Source organism: Pteropus medius, unplaced genomic scaffold, assembly GCF_902729225.1.
Source record: "Pteropus medius unplaced genomic scaffold, Ma_sr-lr_union100, whole genome shotgun sequence".
Taxonomy (NCBI): Eukaryota; Metazoa; Chordata; class Mammalia; order Chiroptera; family Pteropodidae; genus Pteropus; species Pteropus medius.
Genome location: NW_024352785.1, coordinates 19997647 through 20010531, shown reverse-complemented (window position 1 = coordinate 20010531; position 12885 = coordinate 19997647).

Here is a 12885-nt window from a genome sequence, read left to right as displayed (position 1 = left end):
CACGACCAGATGGCTTCACCAGTAAATTCTACCAAACATTCAAAGAAGATTTAATACCTATTCTCTTCAAACTCCTCCAAAAAACTGAAGAGGAGGCAATACTTCCCAACTCATTTTATGAGGCCAATGTTACTCTGATACCAAAACCTGGTAAAGATAATACAAAAAAAGAAAACTACAGACCAATATTTCTCACGAACACAGATGCAAAAATCCTAAATATGATACTAGCGAACTGAATACGGCAACATATTAAAAAGATTATACACCACGGTCAAGTGGGCTTCATCCCAGGGGCACAGGGATGGTTCAACATACGCAAATCAATTAATGTGATACACCACATAAACAAATTAAAAAATAAGAATCATATGATCATATCAATAGATGCAGAAAAAGCCTTCGACAAGATAATAGCACCCATTTATGATCAAAACACTTAACAAAGTTGGTATAGAAGGAAAGCAACTTAACATAATTAAGGCCATATATGACAAAACCTCAGCCAACATTATACTTAATGGTGAAAAACTAAAAGCCTTCCCTCTGATTTCAGGAACAAGGCAAGGCTGTCCACTATTGCCACTGTTATTCGATATAACATTGGAGGTCCTAGCTAGTGCAATCAGACAAGAGAAAGATATAAAAGGAAATGAAGAAGTCACACTGTCACTATTTGTGGATGACATGATTCTCTATATAGAAAACCCTAAAGATTCCACAAGAAACCACTAGGAACAATAAGCGAATACAGTAAAGTCTCTGGATACAAAATCAATGTTCAAAAATCCATAGTGTTCCTATACTCTAATAATGAAGTGTTAGAAAAAGAAATGGAAAAATTAATTCCTTTTGCAATTGCAATAAAAAGAATAAAATACCTAGGAATAAATTTAATGAAACAAGTGAAGGACCATAAGACCCTATTAAAAGAAATTGAAGAAGATACAAAGAAATGGAAAGATATTCTGTGTTCTTGGATTGGAAGAATCAACATAGTTAAAATGACCATATTACCTAAAGCGTTATACTGATTTAATGCAATCCCCACCAAAATTCCATTGTTTTTTTTTTTTTTTTGTTTGTTTGTTTGTTTTTAAAGAAATAGAAGAAAAAATCATCAGATTTGTATGGAAGCACAAAAGACCCCGAATTGCCAAAGCCATCCTGAGGAAAATGAACAAGGCTGATCACTCTGCCCGACTTCAAATTATACTACAAAGCGACAGTAATCAAAACAGCATGGTAATGGCAGAAAAACAGACACACAGACCAGTGGAACAGAATCAAGAGTCCAGAAGTAAACCCATATTTATATGGGCAAATACTTTTCGACAAAAAAGCCAAAAACATACAGTGGAGAAAGGAAAGCCTTTTCAATAAATGGTTCCAGGAAAACTGGAAAGTCACCTGCAAAAGAATGAAGCTAGACTGTTGTCTATCACTACACACCAAAATTAACTCAAAATAGATTAAAGACCTGAATATAAGACCAGAATCAATAAAATGCATAGAAGAAAACATAGGAACTAAACTCAAGGACATTGGCCTTAAAGAGGATTTTATGAATTTGACCTCAAAAGCAAGGGAAGTAAAAGCAAGAATAAATGAATGGGACTCCATCAAACTAAAAGCTTCTGCTCAGCAAAAGAAATCTTCAACAAAATAAAGAAAGAACCATTTGAATGGGAAATATATTTACAAGCAACACCTCTGATAAGGGCTTAATATCCAAAATATACAAAGAACTCATACAACTCAATAACTACAAAAAAACAAATGATCCAATCAAAAAATGGGCAGAGGATTTGAACAGACACTTCTCCCTAAGACATACAAATGGCCAACAAATATATGAAAAGATGCTCAACATTGCTAGCTATTAGAGAAATGCAAATCAAAACAACAACGAGATACCATCTCACACCTGTTAGAATAGCGATAATCAACAGGACAAATAACAAATGTTGGAGAGAATGTGGAGAAAAAGGAACCCTCATACATTGCTGGTGGGACTGCAAATTGGTTCAGCCACTATAGAAAACAGTATGGAGGTTTCTCAAAAAACTAAGAATTGAGCTACCATAGGATCCAGCAATCCCTATATTGGGTGTAATATTCCATTGAATGGCTATACCCACTTTTATTTATCCAATTTGTCTATTGATGGACATTTGAGTTGTTCACAGTTTTTGACCATTATGAATTAAACTGCTTTGAACATTCTTATATAAATCCTTTTGTGGATATATACATTCATTTCTCTTGGTTTTATATCTAGAATGAAATTACTGGGTCATAGGATAAGTATGGGTCTAACTTCAATAAAATTGGTCTGTTTTCCCAAGTAGTTATGATATTTTGCATTCCTGCCAAGTATATGCTCAAGTATTTTGTCCATTTTAAATTATCTGTTTATTGTGATTTATAGAGGTTTTTAAAAATATATTCTCGATATAAGTCCTTTGTCAGATATGGTCAATTTGCCTTTTGCTATAGTGAAGTTTTAATTTTGATGATGTAAAATTTATTGTTTTGTTGTCGTTGTTGTTGTTGAAGTCAATCGTCTGTGTTAAGAAACTGATGCCAACAATAAAGAAACTGCTCTATACAAATGTTCTGCTTGTGCTTCTAACTAGTAAAAGTCATTATCTCTTGAATTCCTGCAGCATGCTAGGGCTTTGACACTGAATCACTTTCTCTTTAACTATATTGCAAACAAGAGAAAGGAATTTACACTATGCAGATTTAAACAAAAAGAGAACAGCCAGAAAGACTGGTGAATCGGTCACTGGCAAATCAAGCATCTAAGGAAGCTGGATTCAATGACTGCAGCTAATATATATATTACCTCAGCTCACCCTTACATTATCTATGTAAGATAGGTATTTTTCAAAGTCATTAAATAATTTTCCCAAGTTTATAGAACTAGAAAGCAACCAGGCCTGGATATGGACTCATATCCAGACTGACTCCCAAACTCCCTGCTAGTTTTATTACAGTCCACTGCTTCTCTGCTGGCCTATGGCCACATTGTACAACTAATTAACTTACATGTTTCTGGACAGCACAATTTAGAAAACTGGAAATAAACACTGTAATCTAAATTGGACATGGAAAATGGTCCTTACTCCCCAAACCACTGCCATTGTAAGTTTCCCATTTTAAGTTAGAAATCTAAGATGTGAAAGACTAATACTCTTCTCCAATTTTCTCTGCTAAATGGATTTGAATTATTCATGAATTTCTCTGTTGTCAGAGTCATAAAACTGTGTCCAATGTGACATATGCTTTTAGAATTTTCATTTTGTTAAATGAAATTATTTGTAGTATAAGATGATCTAACACTGAGGACAGATTTTCATTTTATTTCTAACTACCAAGTTATAGATTCAGATGTGATAATGCTCTACACAGCATGGGTCACACAGAATTTTCCATCATGAATATGAGGTTGTATATGGCTTTACCATATTTTAGATGTCCATGAAAATGGAAATACATCTGCTCTATGGATCTTCAGTAAAAATTGCTAGTGAGTGTTTGTTGATGTGAGTAATGAGAGTGACATATTCATTTGCATTTAAGCATGATTTAGGTTACCCCAGAAATGATTTTCTTTCACTTTTCTTAAAAGTTGGTAGAGATAGGGAATAAGATTCTAAAATTCATAATAGGGGAGATCTGGAGCTGAGACAAATTATAAGCAAGTTAATTTTTGGTTGTAGTTTGGTATAAAAATAGGGTATTAGTAAGTATGAAGATTGTATGATGGCCAGAATGCACTGCTAACATGTAATTCAAAATCATTAAGAATAGAAATATGCATGATGTTTGAAACATTGTTCAAGTAAAATCAAGCAGTCCTGGTTCCTGTTTTTATGACATCACCTAAATATTAATGGGACTCATCTAAATATTAACATTGCTATATGTCGAGAACACCTTTCAATTTACTCCATCAAATAACCTTGTGTTATGAGGCAAATAAAAATTTAGCCACAAGCTTTATGAGAACCATTCTATTCATAATTTGTAACTGGCTAGGCTTTTATAGATTTTAAATAAAACATATGAAGATTTTTTCTGTCAGTGAAAATATTTCGAATTCATCTTATGAATGACACAGTGCTTTTTGATTTAGGTTGGACATGGATCATCTTCTAGTTTCCTAATTTCTCTTCTTTCTGACTAGTGACTATTTCTACATACCATAAATAATTTCTAATTATATGTAATAGTAAATATAAAAATCATTTATTTTGTGCCATTCATTCAATGCCATTTCCAACAATAATTTTTTTGTATGTGAAAATTTAAAAATTGACATTTTTGTTTAAAAAAAACTCATAAATTTTTCATTTATACTATGAACCAAAATCTAAGCATGAGAAAATAAATAACTATCACAAGCCGGGGAAAAGGTAAAAGCAGAAGGACAAGCAAAATATGAGAACACTTCTAGAGGTTTGTTAAAAGGAAAACTCAAGTTAGAAAACCAACCTAGAGAAAGAAATACAATTTTCTGAGGCACTGATAATGATGGGCTTCTTCTAGCTAAACAACTGGCATTTTGTTAAAATGGGAGGACATAAAATTAGAACTGTGCTATATTTCCTCATTTTTGCCAGTCAACTAGATGTTTATATAGCAGTTCTAAATAAAAACTTTTACAAAATGGATGCATTGAATATATATCAGTATTACCATGCATCCAGCTTCATACATGATGCCTTACTGATTGTGAAGGAGTAAATTTGGCCAATTATCAACCAGGGGCCAATAAGTATTAAAGAATGGCACATTCTATCTTGAAGCCTTTTGACCTCATCTCTACAATCCTCGTTTCAAAATCTGAGGGTCACTCTGAGACATACAAAGTCACAGTATTCTGAGAGAATCCTCAAATTCTCCTCCATTATCAGGGACAGAGTTCTCCACAGGAAAGTAATGAATAAGAAACTAGGTAGTCTGTTTATCACAGCCACACACAGGCTAAGTAAAAATTCATCCTGAGAAAGAAAGACTCACATTTTCTGCAACAGAATCATGGTACCTCTAATTTTAAGACCCTGGAAGCCAGTAAAGAAAGTCAGCATGATACTGTGAGCTTTGTCTAAAATCTAATGATTGAAATGAAAACATATTTTACAGTTTTTATGAAGTCCTCAAAACAAACTGTGCATCTAGTATTAGGCCTCATACTTTATTTCCTTTCCATTGTTTATTTTTTAAAAACATCGTTTGATTATATCCCATGTAAGAATGTTATATATAACATTTTCAGGAGGAAAGAGAGCTCACCAAGTAGGCCTGACATTGGGAACTGGAATAAGGCCTGAAACTTAGGAGGAATTTCTTGAATTGTTTAGTTCAATTAAAACGTCAGAGGTTTACAGATCCTCAATGTATATATTCATAATCAATATATTCATGACATAGCTTCCACTAAACAAATTTTAACAATTTGAAATATTCTATAATGTTTGGCAAATATCCCTGACTGCCTGTTATGGAATGAATGTTCGTATCTCCCCAAAATTCATAAGTTGAAATCCTAACCCCCAATATGATGGCGTTAGGAAGTGGGGCCTTTGGAAGGTAATGAGGTCATGAGGTTGGAACCCTCATTAATGAGATTAGTGACCTTACAGAAAGAGAAATGAGAGAGCTTGCTTCCTCTCTCTTTCCCTGCCTTGAGACTATACAATAAGAAGACGACCACCTGTAAATCAGGCCTCTACTGAGAACTCAGCATTACTGGCACTCTGATCTTGAACATCCAACCTCCAGAGCTATGAGAAAAATGTTTATGCTTAAACTACCCAGTCTATGATATTTTTGTCCTAGCAGCCCAACTATGACAGTGCCCCAAGTTTATCAGTTTTTCCTATAGAATATTATCGTGAATTATAGAATCATATGGTAAGGGGTAAGATTTTCTAGTATCTTTTCCCTTATTTTCAGAATGCTTTTTATCTCCATGCCAAATGCTCAGATGATTTTTTTTTTTTTTGGTTTGTCTGGTTGTAAAAGTGATAAACTATGAAATTCTTATGACATGAAGTTTGAAGAAGTATTTCATTCAGTCGATAATTTTAAATAAATTTTAAACCATGTTAAATGTCAAGCAATAATGATAGTTACTATCTACGGATCTTAGGCTCCAAAGGGCAGGTAAGAAAGGTAATAGTGGTTCTTATCCATCTCAAGAGCTGGATGGGACAAGAATTTATGAGTATGCTATGAGTTTCTTCCTAAGTTGAGTCATGATAAGGAAAAGGATACCACTTCTAAAGAATTATACTTGCTTTCTGTTAAAGGGCTCCTGATTCCTTTCCTCTAAATAGAGCCTAGAGAAACTACAGAAGCAAGAGTCTACCTGGGGAGACTGAAGACTGTCATGAGCTGGTGTGAGGAATGAGTGAGGTGGTAGTGTTATGGGGGCAGGAATGGCTGGAGGCTAAAGTGAAAGGATGGTCTGGAGGAAAGCTATACATTTTGTTCTTACTTTTTACCACATTGCCTGCCTCATGACTAAAGATATTCACAGCAACTGCCAGATGTTGGGGATTATGGGATATACAAGGACTGTAGACCCCTCCCCTCAATTCTCTCAGAGTTATGAAGAGACACATACAAGATGTTCACTGCAGCCTCATGCAAGCATAGGAAACTGATTGTCATTGGGAGTGTAGTAGCACCCTGTGGGGGAATTAGGCAGCAGTTAGTGTTTGCTTTTTATCAAAACATAAAGCCTCATGTTAAAAAAAAAAGAACAGAAAGTGGTTGGAAAAAAAAACTGTAGACATATCCATAAACCCTGAAGTCGCAGAATATAAAAAGTGGTATAGTTCAACTGTCATGTTAAGTCTGACCATGGGAAACATTTCTTTTAGAAAAAAAGCTTTATCGCACAGGTTAAATTATCCAAAGAAATGAGTTAAATCAGAGTTGTTAGTATAAATTATTAATACCAACAATTTTGGTGCTTTTCCTGTTCCCCATTTTCTCATATCCATCAATCCACCTTTGAAATCATGGCCTATGGTTGTCAATCTTTCTTCATGTACAATAATGTGTTTATAAGGTTATCTTACTTGTGCGACTCGATAGAGTTGTCTTGAATCTGCTTGAGACCGTAACTGAACTTCACAAGTCAAGAGTTTTAAAAGGCAGACATGGAACTCAGGATCTTTTGGCACTGAAATTAAGTTTGTTGGGGTAACGTTGGATAATACAATTATATAATTTTCGAGGTGTGCATTATAATTTGTGTCTATGTATTCTCTTGTGTTTACCACCCAGTCCAGTTCCTTCAGCTGCCATATCTGTTTACATTAGTCTATAGTTTATATCCATGAGTCTCTGTTTGTTTGTCCTGTTCATTTGGTGCTTTTAGGTTTATATTCCACATGTAAGAGATATCATGTGATTTTCAACTTTTTATGTATGGCTTATTTCGCTTAGCATGATTATCTCAAGGTCCATCCATGTTGTCGCAAATGGCAGTATTTCATCTCTTCTTATGGATGAGTAATATTCCATTGTATATATGCACTACAGCTTCTTTAGTCAATCATCTATCGTAGGACACTTCAGTTGCTTCTGTGTCCTGGCCACTGTGAATAATGCTGCTATGAACATCGGTGTGCAAAATCTTTTTGGATATGGGTTTTCAAGTCTTTGGGGTAAATACCCAGCAGAGGGATTGCTGGATTATATGATAGATCAATTCTTAGTTTTTTGAGAAACCTCCATACTGTTTTCTATAGTGGCTGAACCAATTTGCAGTCCCACCAGCAGTATATGAGGGTTCCTTTGTCTCTGCAACCTCTCCAACATTTGTTATTATTTGTCCTGTTGATTATAGCCATTCTAATAAGTGTGAGATGGTATCTCATTGTGGTTTTGATTTACATTTCCCTAATAGCTAGTGATGTTGAGCATCTTTTCAAATATTTGTTGGCCATCTGTATGTCTTCTAGGGAAAACTGTCTGTTCAGGTCCTCTGCTCATTTTTTGATTGGATTATTATTTTGTTGTTGTTGTTATTGAGTTGTATGAGTTCTTTGTATATTTTGGATATTAAGCCCTTTCAGAGGTGTTGCTTGCAAATATATTTTCCCATTTGGATGGAACCCGGGATCTTTAACACCATAATTAACGTTTTGTTTTCTAAAGAATGTCTAATAATTAAGTCTATTAGTCTTCTGAGAGATTCTCCATTATTCTTACACCTCATATTGGCAGGCTCCAGACCTGAAGTACGTTAGATAAAACGTACTTTAGTTTTTGGTTTGGGAGAGTATAAAAGAAACACATAAAACAAATCTTTGCTAGGTGAGAAAAGCAATATTGAAAGAGATACTGCATAATTTAAAAACTTTATTAACTGGAATTTTTAGGAAATTGTGAAGACAACACCAACTTTCAAGTGTTTGAAAGAAGCTCTAGGGACACAAGGATTTAATCCAGATATCATCTCTATTATTTGGAAATTCATTTTTCCTTTATTTAGAAATCCATCTTTCCCTTAACAAAGGAAACCTATGAGAAGACAATTTCTGATCAGGTCCCGTTGTAATTGTTATAATGATGTTTTTTTCAAAGCACATGGGAATAATTCTGAGAATGTGAAGAATCACTATGATTATAATAGCTATCTGGCAGTTTTATAATCAGCATCCCAGTACCTCACATCCTTTTCTTTTTTATTTCTTACCAAGAAGTACCATTTTTAATTGAATAATGAGTCTCAAATTATGCAAATAATCAGGTTTAATGAATATATTTTATACCAAGAAGGCAATGGTAAGTCTAAGGATTGTAGAAAATATTCTTATTAAAAATGAGTATATTAATTTCATTGGAAATATATCATTATGAGCTCCTTTAATAAATGAACAGATATGTCCTTTTAAAAAATTTTCCTTTTTAATAGTCAAGGTAAATAGTAGACAGAACCGGTTATTGTATACACCCAAGAGTCAAAGGATGGTCAGAATCTACACTTAAAAAAAGTGCCTGTGCTAGAGACATCTCATGTAGGTCTAGGAAACACCTGTGTATGCCTTGACTAACATTAAGACAAAGCCTAAATATGCACTGTCCTAGTTGTAGAGGTTTGATTGGTTGAGTCATGCAGGACATGATTTTAGCAATGTATGTGTATATATATATATATATGTATATATATATATATATGTATATATATATAATATAGTATATAGTATATAGTATATATATATATATATATATATAGTATATAGTATATATATATAATAACTTCTCTCCGCTCCAATCTAATTCTCATTCTGCAGCCATATTAATGATTTGAAAACATCAATTCTAGGTCATTCTTTTCCTCAAAAATGCTCAGCCATCCTCCATATCTTGTAAAATAGCTCTTAAATTTCCCTTCCTGACTACCATGCTCTCTAATATATGCCTCTCTCCACAACTATTCAACCATATCTCCCATGACTTTTTAATACCACTCTTTGCCCCAAATTGCCCATTTCTAACTTCAAGCCTTACCTTGGGTTTTTCATGCCATTTGTCCTTTTCAAATTGTCAACTGTGTAGTTTGAGCCCAATTTCTCTTTAAAATCTCTCAATATCTTTAGTACTTTTATATCTAAATTCTTGTATCACTTATTTTCTCATCTGCTTATTTTAGCATCTAATTATGTACTTCTGTATCTTGTTAATTATTATTTCAAAGTTTAATCATGTTTCTATAATTTGATATTTAAATAATAATTACTGTTTTTCAGCTATCAAAGTGTTTTGCTCATATCAGATCCTTTTTGTCTACTGAATGAATGAGTGTTGAGAGAGAAAGTTCAAGTACAGTGATCTAGCAAAATCAAAAGTGACATTACATTAGGTCTCTTGGTTACATAAGTCCAATAAATATACAAAATATAATAGCAATATAATGATTTCTCATCTGTGACAATGTCAGGCAATGTATGCCAGCAGGAAAAGACTTGGATATGTGGTTAAGACACATCTTCAGTACCTTAATCAAGATTTTTGACAGCATTCTAGGAATGAGTGCATCTTGGATCCGGCTGATAGTAGTGAAGATGGAGAAAAGCAGTCAGAGTTTAGATACATTAAGACAGCAGAGCTGACAGTGTATTCTGTTGAATCAAAGATTAGGATGTGAGAGAAAGAAGGAGGCAAGGACAAACCCAAGGTTTTAGACCTGAACCATAAAAAAGACAGAATTGCCAGGAGTTCAGTTTCAGGCATGTTAGGTTTGAGAAGCCTGTGAGACCTTCAAATAGAGATACTGAGTGGGCACTGAAGTCTGGCGTGGAGGGAGGAAGTCCTGGCTGGAGATATAAATTTGTAGTCATCACCGTGGTTTGACTTTTCATATCTATGTTGGAATGATTTCATTTTTACTTCATATTGACTAAATAGAAACCTCAGACCCACAAAGTTTGAATAACAGCACAAGGCCCCTCACCTGTCGGGCAGAACAAGAATGAGAACTTCTATCTCTCTAATATTAGATTAGAACTCTTTCATTTGCAACACGTATCTTGTTTAAATACAGCCACCGTCCTGCTAAAATTATTTGTTCCAGCCTCCATGACAGTATGTTCAGCACATGTTTATTGAATACCCACAGTATGTTCTAGGGGCTGGGGATATAACAATAAACAAAACTGACAAGATCCTGTTTGTTGTGGTTTACATGTAATTAGGGGAGAACACAAATGAATGAACAAGTAGATGTATGGTAGAATGGTTGACGATAAATGTAGATTTTAATGATAAATCAGGATAAAGGGTGAAAGGAATAGCAAGGGATAGCAGGGGTATTATTATGTCATTATTTTTACAGGATAATTACAAAAAGTGTCATTGAACTGAACTGAGCAAAGACCAATGGAATGAGAGGGAGCCATATAGAATCTGGGGAACAAGTTTTCAGAGGGAACAGCGATCTGAGATGCTTTCCTCCCTAATATAAATCAGAAGAAAGGCCAAATAAGAATTTTGAGTAAGGATATATTTCCTCCCACTGGCCTAAATGTAAATAAATTTTTCACCAGGTAGCTTAATTTATAAAAGGACAAATTTAGATCTGATATCATGGGGTGAAAAATATATGTTATTCTTGAACTTAAGAACATGATCAATAAAATAAATAATGGTGTAAACTGTTTACATTCTAGAAAGTGGAAGTTAGTCTTTGAATCATCCTTTACATGTCCAAAAACCAAAGGATACATTAACTATACACTAATACGAATATTACTGTAAATATGCACACTTGCATGCGCTGCCATCTTGTGGCACAACAGAAAAATGTTATGAAATTACTATATTAATGACTACATTTATGCTACTATTGGTTCTCTTAGTTGACCAAATGTGACTCATGGGAGATAAGAGAATGCTTTAAAACTGATCTTTGAGGTGAAATACCTTAAAATTAAATTAACATCGAATAAAAAAACTAAAAAAGTGAAATTTATAAAAAAACTGAGATTTTATTAGTTTGCTTAAAAAATATTTAACTGCGAGACTTCTGGTAAAGGTGGTGTAGTAGATAGACACTGTGCTCACCTCCTCTTATGACCACATCAAAATTATAACTACAGAATAATCATTATTGGGGATCACCTAAAGTCTAGCTAAACAGAAATCTTAAAACTGGGGACATACATAAGAGGCTATCTTGAGACTGGTAGGAGGGGCATAGATGCAAACAGGCTAGTCCCTTACTAAGTGTGGTGGTTGAGAATCAGGAGGGATCCACCCAGAGAAGCGACGGGTCCCAGCCCCACACCAGGCTTCCCAACCTAGGGCTCCAGTACTGAGAAGAGAAGTCCTCACAACTTCTGGCTGTGAAAACCAGCAGAGATTGTGGCTAAATGAGATGAAGGGCTCTGGGAGTCACGATGTTCCTCTTAAAGGGCCCGGGTAGGAACTTACTCAGTGACGGACTCACTCACTCTCATCTTGGGCAGCTGCTTGAAAATCTCCAGGAATATATGGGGAGGAATTAAACTGTTTGGCTTCAGTGAGGGCTGGAGTGGCAGCTTTCTCCTAGACAGAAGTGCTGACAGAATTCATTGTTCCTTTGTTGAGCCCTTCCCACTCCAGGCATGCAGACCCAGGCAGCTGCCTTATCTGAATCTCCATTATCCTGGCTAACACAGGTCACCGTGCCCTGGTGATTCCCTGAGACTCCACCCCTCCCAATTCGTGAGCCACCCAAGTCCCCTCTAGTGGCTTTTCCATACAAATGGCCTATCTTGGCTCATGCTACAGATTTCCTAAAATCTCTCAAAGGTTCACAAAACCCAAATAAGCATCAGCTGGCCTTAGCATGCCCTGTACTTCTTGCTGGGCAGCCCAAGCCCGGTGCTAGCAGGAGCTGGCTTCGGTTTGCAGCTTGGCCTCTTGAGGCACCATCAAGCCCAGCGTGGGTGCTGCCTATGTGCAGATTGCTTGGTGACTCTTGCTAGGTGTTCCCAGATAGGTTACAAGATGCTGCTGAATTTGGCCTGTGGCAGGGCCCCTCCCAGGAGGCCCTGGGGCTGGCACACCTGATGGCCAAATTCGAATCGAGCTGGAGCACCACCTGGGGGGCTACATCTGAGGACAACACACCCAAAAGGTGAACTAAGCAGGCACCAGAGTCCAGCTAAAGTGAATCCTGCCCTGTAGTGTCAGCCTCTGCACAACAGCTCCTTCACTATAGTTACAGGTCAGTCCTCACAACCAATTAGCCTGAGGGTCAATTTCTCCCACTGACATGCAAACGGCAACCAAGGCTCAACTACAAGAGAGCACAGACAACCCACACAAGGGACACACCTGGAGCACCCAGCTCAGGTGACCAGGGAAAATTTT